At 44.3% G+C, this 7,315-nt stretch overlaps 1 protein-coding gene across 1 annotated transcript in view; it reads left to right on the top strand.

Annotated features, from left to right (window-relative positions):
* Nucleotides 1-6,983: 6,983 nt before the first annotated feature.
* The window catches only part of SAR1A (secretion associated, Ras related GTPase 1A), a 13,642-nt gene continuing 13,310 nt past the window's right edge, over nucleotides 6,984-7,315 (top strand). Inside the window, exon 1 of the mRNA XM_010852222.1 lies at nucleotides 6,984-7,096. The gene's annotated coding sequence lies outside the window, so the exon portion shown is untranslated. The remainder of the gene's footprint in view (nucleotides 7,097-7,315) is intronic.

The following is a 7,315-nucleotide window of genomic DNA, read 5'->3' as shown; positions in this document are numbered from 1 at the left end:
AGAGGCACCAACAGTTTTTACAGCTGGAAACAACTATTGTCTTATTTCTGTAATGGGTACAGAATTCTAGGAATCCTGGTGATCTGCAGTGCTGTTTGATAATATTTCCCCCTCCCTACCATACTCTTCTCATTAGGAAATGTCCAACCATATTTACTGAATGCATAACTCCTCTATAAATACTGACGTGATCTTGGTATGGTATGTCATTTGGACATGTTCCACAAGCATTTGCTGGGTGCGCCATGGGAGGCAGTGGAGGGGAGTACCAAGTTGTGCAGTGGTTTCCGAAGCAGGGTCCAAGGCTCTCTGGAGGTGCTAGAGGGTCCTCCAGTGGGGCCATTCAAAATCTAGGAGGTGATTCCCAAGTGCCACTAGACTCTAAGCCTCATGAGGCTTCATGAGGTTAGGGGCTCTGTCTCTTTTGCTTCCCTCTGTATTTCTAGCACCTAGCACATGTCTTGACATATATCACGTACTTCATAAGTATTGAATGAATTAATCCAAAATACAAATTCTTTCATTGCTTCCTAAAGGGAAATACTTATGTACCAAGACAAGACCATAATTGGGCATTCACAAACTAAAATGTGTATTTCTGGAGTTAGCTGAGAACACTAACTTAATATTTTACTAAATTCAGTCAGTCATCATAGGCTAGTTAATTTTGTTAAAAAAAGTAAAAAAGGGGGAGGGAGGAGGGAGGAGGGTTCAGGATGGGGAACAAATGTATACCTGTGGCGGATTCATTTCGATATTTGGCAAAACTAATACAATATTGTAAAGTTTAAAAATAAAATAAAATTAAAAAAAAAATAAAGTAATTTGGGGAAAAAAAAAAGGAAAAAAAGCCTCCGTATTCAGGCTTTTTTCTTTTTCTTTTCTGCAGGTATGGAGGTGGTTGGAATTTCCGCAATGTAAGGAAGGAATCTTTATTTTGTTGTATCCTTAATGCTTCTCGGGGACCTCAACTAATGCTTTTTAATTAAAAACTACTATTAATTATTCTACTAATATTAAGATAGTATGCTGTAAGTGTTGAGTTAACTCTGTAATATGAACAGGAGCAAGATTATCTGCTAAACCTGACCCTCCAAAGACAGAAACCAAGCCTGAAAAGACTCCTGCAAAGAAGGGAGAAAAGGGACCCAAAAACAAAGGGGGAAAAGCTGACAGTGGTGAGAAAGGGAATAACCCTGAAAAAAATGGAAATGCCAAGTCAGACCACGCACAGAAAGACGAAGGTGCTAGGGATACCAAGTGAAAGAAAAAAATGTTTTTAAAAATTGTGGTAAAATACACGTAACATGCATTTACCATCTTAACCATTTTTAAGTGTTCTGTACAGTTTAGTAGTGTTGAGCACATTCCCGGTGTTGTACAACAGATCTCCAGCATTCTTTTCACCTTGCAAAACTGAAACTATGTGTGTGCTAAGTCTCATCGGTTGTATCTGATTCTTTGTGAACCTATGGACTGTAGTCCGCCAGGCTCCTCTGTCCACGGGATTCTTCAGGCAAGAATATTGGAGTGAATTTCCATTCCCTCCTCCAGGGGATCTTCTCGACCCAGGGATTGAACCTGTCTCATGCATCGGCAGGACTGCCACCATAACCCTTAAATAATTCCCCATTCTTGCCCCCTCCCAGGCCATGGTAACCACCCTTCTACCTTCTGTCTCTGCAAATCTGAGAATTCTAGTTCTCAGTACCTATACTAGTACCTAGTATAAATGGAATCATATAGTATTTGTCTTTTTGTGGCTTATTTCACTTAGCATGTCCCCAAAGTTGACTCATGTTGTAGCATTTGTCAGAATTTCCTTCCTTTCTAAGGCTGAATAATATGACATTTTGTTTATCCATTTATCCATCGATGGACACTTGGGTTGCTTCCACCTCTTGGCTGTTGCGAACACTATTGCTGGGAACATCAGTGTACAAACATTTCTTTGAGACTCTGTTTTCAATTCTGTAAGTTATATACTCAGAAGTGGAATCCTGGATTGTATGGTAATTGCATTTCCTATACTTGAGCAAATCCCCTGTTGATTTCTATAGGGGCTGCACAATTTTACATTCCCTCCAACAGTATACACATTGGGAACATACAATTAGCTTAAGAATTAAGATTTTTTCCAAATTACACTCTAGATTATGTTAAAGGGAAAACATTTAGAAATCTTAAGACTTTTACCTCCTCAAATTTTAGATTGATTGCTTTTCAGAACAATTTTTCTAGCATTATATGAACTCCTCTGGCTAACAAAAGGCTAAACATTTACATTCTTCTCAGGAGTTGAATGACTTATGTATTAATACAGATGGTTTTCCAGTTTTTACCATGTTCAGTGCAGGAAGGCATCACTAATTTTCATCATCCATGCCCTTTCGCTCCCCGGTCTCTCCTCTCCTTCATAGCCACATTTCAAATGGCGCTGTCTCGTGTCACTGCCCCCTTTCTTCCCCTCCTGGCCTCTCCTTAGGTCACTCCAGTCCAGCATCCATCCCTGTTACTCCCCTGAAACTGCATGTATCAAGGTCATCCATGGCCTCCATGCTGACAATTTCAGTAAGTGGTTAATTTTTATGTGTCGACTTGACTGGACTAAAAAACATCCAGATAACTGGTGAAACATTATTTCTCGGTGTGTCTGTGTTTCTGGAAGAAATTAGCATTTGGTTCAGTACACAAAGTAAAGAGATGTGCCCTCACCACCGTTAATGGGCATCATCCATCTGCAGAAAGCGCAAGCGGAACAAAGACACAAAGGAAGGGTAAAATCTCTCTCACTTCTTGAGCTGGAACATCTACCTTCCTGCCTTTGGGCATCAGAGTTCCTTGTTCTACAGCCTTCAGACTCCAAGACTTACACCAACAGCCCTCTGATTCTCAGGCCTTCACACTCAGACTGAATTATTTCACCAACTTTTCTGACTCTTCAGCCTGCAGATGGTGGGACTTCCTGGCTTCCATCACCAAGCGAACCTGCTCCTTAATAAATCTCCGCTTATACAGATCTATGTACTCTGTTGGTTCTTTTTCTCTGGAGAACTCAGACTAACACAGGTGCGTTTCAGTCTCCATTTCAGTTTCTGAGTTCCTGTCTACCTAATGTTGAGCACGCGTAGGGGAATAAGACTAGAATGGGGAGGAGAATTACATAAAACTCATCAAAACCCCTCCATCTCCAGATGACTCACAATAAAAGCGAAATCCTCACAGTGGCCTACAAGGCTCTAAAGGTTTGCCCCTATTGAGAGACAACTCTCCACGAATCGCTCATATTGCTGCACTTTTTGTAGCAGAGGTACTAGAGGCCTTTATTTCAACTATCTTTTTTTTTTCCAGGGATGTTTAGATAAAGAACAGCCTTGGAAGAGAGTCTCCATCTGGGCAGGAGATAGGTCTCTATGCTGGCCAGTGTAATACTGTCTCTATCTGGGTCAAAAGTCAGCCAAGTTTGCCTGAAGTCCATTATGAAAGACGGGGGTTCCCTAAGCTCTGGGTTCTTCAGCTGTGATCCAAACCCATTCTGGGCTGCTCTGCATCACCCCTGAAGAACTTGGTAGAGGGCAAGTGCAAAACACATCAACATGAAGCTCATGTTACTTGCTTTGGTTGAGGTAATAAAATCCTTTTTCTCTGCCCCAGGAGTCTCGTGTTTGCCAGTATCCATGGAAGTGTGCCTGGATAACTCCTTAGGTAGTCTCAGAACCTTCTCAATTCTTAAACCGCCTGCCCCACACTTTTATCACCTCATCTCCTGCTACAATTTCCCTTGATGCCCTGCCTGGCTATGCTGGCCTCCCAGCTGCTCCTGGAACCTGCCATGCACACTCCTCTTTGGGACCTCTGCACATGCTCTGCTGTTAGCCTGGAACATTTCACCCCCAGATGTCTTTCAGGTCTTTTCCAAATGGCATTTTGGTGGGGCCTTCCTTGACAGTAGCTTCACCACCAGTAAACAGGCTGACATTTGCCAACCTGAGTGAAGATGTTATCTCAGTCAGTCAGTTCAGTTGCTCAGTTGTGTCCGACTCTTTGCAACCCCATGGACTGCAGCACGCCAGGTTTCCCTGTACATCACCAACTCCCAGAGCTTGTTCAAACTCATGTCCATCGAGTCGGTGATGCCATCCAACCATCTCATCCTCTGTCATCCCCTTCTCCTGCCTTCAATCTTTCCCAGCATCAGGGTCTTTTCCAATGAGTCAGCTCTTTGCATGAGGTGGCCAAAGTATTGGAGCTTCAGCTTTAGCATCAGTCCTTCCAATGAATATTCAAGACTGATTTCCTTTAGGATGGACTGGTTGGATCTCCTTGCAGTCCAAGGGACTCTCAAGAGTTTTCTCCACCACCACAGTTCAAAAGCATCAGTTCTTCAGCACTCAGCTTTCTTTACGGTCCAACTCTCACATCCATACACAACTACTGGAAAAACCATAGCTTTGACCAGACAGACTTTTGTCGGCAAAGTAATGTCTCTCCTTTTTAAAACACTGTCTGGGTTGGTCATAGCTTTTTTCCCAAGGAGCAATCATCTTTTATTTCATGGCTGCAGCCACCATCTGCAGTGATTTTTGAGCCCAGAAAAATAAAGTCTCTCACTGTTTCCATTGTTTCCCCATCTATTTGCCATGAAGTGGTGGGACTGGGTGCCATGATCTTAGTCTTTTGAATGTTGAGTTTTAAGCCAACTTTTTCACTCTCCTCTTTCACTTTCATCAAGTGGCTCTGTAGTTCCTCTTCACTTTCTGCCATAAGGGTGGTGTCATCTGCATATCTGAAGTTATTGATATTTCTCCCGGCAATCTTGATTCCAGCTTGTGCTTCATCCAGCCCAGCATTTCGTATGATGTACTTTGCATATAAGTTAAATAAATAGCATCTCACTGAGTTTTAAATTTATTAACTTTTATTACTTTCTGTAACCTGTATTTTTATTGTGAGTTTATTATGATTAAGAGCCACTTACATTTCCTTCCCTGGTAATCATCTGATTCTCTCCTTACCTATTTTTTTAGAAAATCTTTTTCATATAAAATTTTCACTTGCCTATGATGTAATTACAGCTTTCCTCGTGGCTCAGTGGTAAAGAATCCACCTGCCAATTCAGGAGAAGCAGGTTTGATCCCTGGGTGAGGAAGATCCCCTGGAGAAGGAAATGGCAAACCACCCCAATATTCTTGCTGGGTAATACCATGGACAGAGGAGCCTGGAAGGCTATAGTCCCTGGGGTCATAAAAAGGTCAGACATGATTAGGTGACTAACAGCAACAACAATGATGAGATTACACCTATTTTTTTCTCAACTTATTATCAATCTTTTGAGTTTATGGTGTCATCATTATTGCTATTTTGCCATACAAGGTATTTTAATTTTTCTGTGGTTGAATTTATCAATCTTTTATGGCTTCTGGATTTTCAGTCACAAACAGAAAGACCTTCTCTATTCCAGGAGAGTTGAGACTATAAAGAGCTGAGGCTATAAAGAAAGCTGAGCACAGAAGAACTGATGCCTTTGAACTGTGGTATTGAAGAAGACTCTTGAGAGTCCCTTGGACTGCAAGGAGATCCAACCAGTCCATCCTAAAGGAAGTCAGTCCTGAATATTCATTGGAAGGACTATGCTAAAGCTGAAGCTGAAGCTCCAATATTTTGGCCACCTGATGTGAAGAAGTGACTCATTAGAAAAGACCCTGATGCTGGGAAAGACTGAAAGAGGGAGGAGAAGGGGATGACAGAATCTGAGATGGTTGGATGGCATCACAGACGTGATGGACGTGAGTTTGAGTGGCTCCAGGAATTGATGATGGACAGGGAAGCCTGGCGTGCTGCAGTCCATGGGGTCGCAAAGAGTCGGACAAGACTGAGCGACTGAACTGAACTGACAATGTTTTAATATCTGAGTGCTAGATCCCCCTCCACATTCTTTTTCACAGACTGTTTTCTGACTATTCTTGTTTATTTTTCCATTTGAGTTTTAGGAACAAACAGGGAGTTTAATTAATCCTATTTGTACTTTTATAAGAATTATGTTAAATTTGTAATTTTACTTACAGAAAATTGAGACCGTTATATTGCATCTTCTCATCCAAAAGCATCATTCATCTTTCCATATGACTCGATTTTCTTACCTGTAAGATGAGAGCAATAATACCAGTCTCATACGGCTGTCCTCATAATTAAATGGGGAAATGCAGGTGAATGACAGTATAACAGGAACCAATGTTTTGGTTTGGAAGTGCTTTGCCACTTCCTGGAGAAGGAAATGGCAACCCACTCTAGTATTCTTGCCTGGAGAATCCCGTGGACGGAGAGGCCTGATAGGCTACAGTCCATGGGGTCGCAAAGAGTCGGACACGACTGAGCGACTTCACTTCACTAGGGTATGGACTTGGGTTTGGTTACCAGAGTATTACGAACTTTGATTCTCTCATTTGTAAACTGAGGATAACAATAGTATAGGCTTCACAGGGCTGTGACGAGGGTCAAATGAGATGAGGTGTGCAAAGTACTCAATGAACAGGAACTTAAGTACTCAATGAATATTAGCTGTTCTTCTAGAAAACAGGTTATCCCAGGGGCACTGTGACATAACGCTGAAGCTTACGGAAATCCATCTTAGGTCGAGGGCTCTCAGGTCAACTCTTGCTTCCGAGAACCTACCTACCCGCTGGTCGCCACTTCTGACTTTCCCCGAGCGTCTAGAAAAACATGCACTCGTATCTGAAGCCGCGAGATCGAGCGCCTAGTTTCGCTGCTAGACTCCAGAACCCTACTCCACCCATTGGGCTGCAGCGCTGCCACGTCTCGCGCATCCCGAGCTCCCTACGAGAGGTAGAGCCCGCCCCAGAGCGATTCGTCACGCCGAGGCCCGCCCCTCCGCGGCCCCAGTCACTGGTAGGGCGGCACCGGATGGCCACGCGCCGTGACGCTACGAAGGGGTGGGGACGAGCACGCGCCCGGAAGTTCCGGGGAGGGGGGTATTACGTATATCCGGCGAGTAGCTGGCGGTCCCGGGTGCTGCTGGGCTCTGTGCTCTGAGGGAGGGTCCAAGCCGCTTGCTGCCGCCGGAGGAACCCCTTGGGCCGTGAGTCAGGGGGCCTCGGCGAAGGAGGAAGCTGGGGCCGGAGGCGCGAAGGTGGCGGGCAGGGAGGGTCTGGGTGGAGGCCGGCGCAGGCGAGATTGGGGGAGGAAGTGACACGCAGGCGGTTCTGTGGGGCCGCGGGGCTTGTTCTGGGCGGGGACGGGCCGGCTTGGCCGGGTCTGCTTGGTTCCCTGCTGGCCTCACGGGTATCGGGTCCATCCG

Source organism: Bison bison, unplaced genomic scaffold (genome assembly GCF_000754665.1).
Source record: "Bison bison bison isolate TAMUID 2011002044 unplaced genomic scaffold, Bison_UMD1.0 scf7180017864309, whole genome shotgun sequence".
NCBI lineage: Eukaryota > Metazoa > Chordata > Mammalia > Artiodactyla > Bovidae > Bison > Bison bison.
This window is presented reverse-complemented; position numbering and strand designations above follow the sequence as displayed.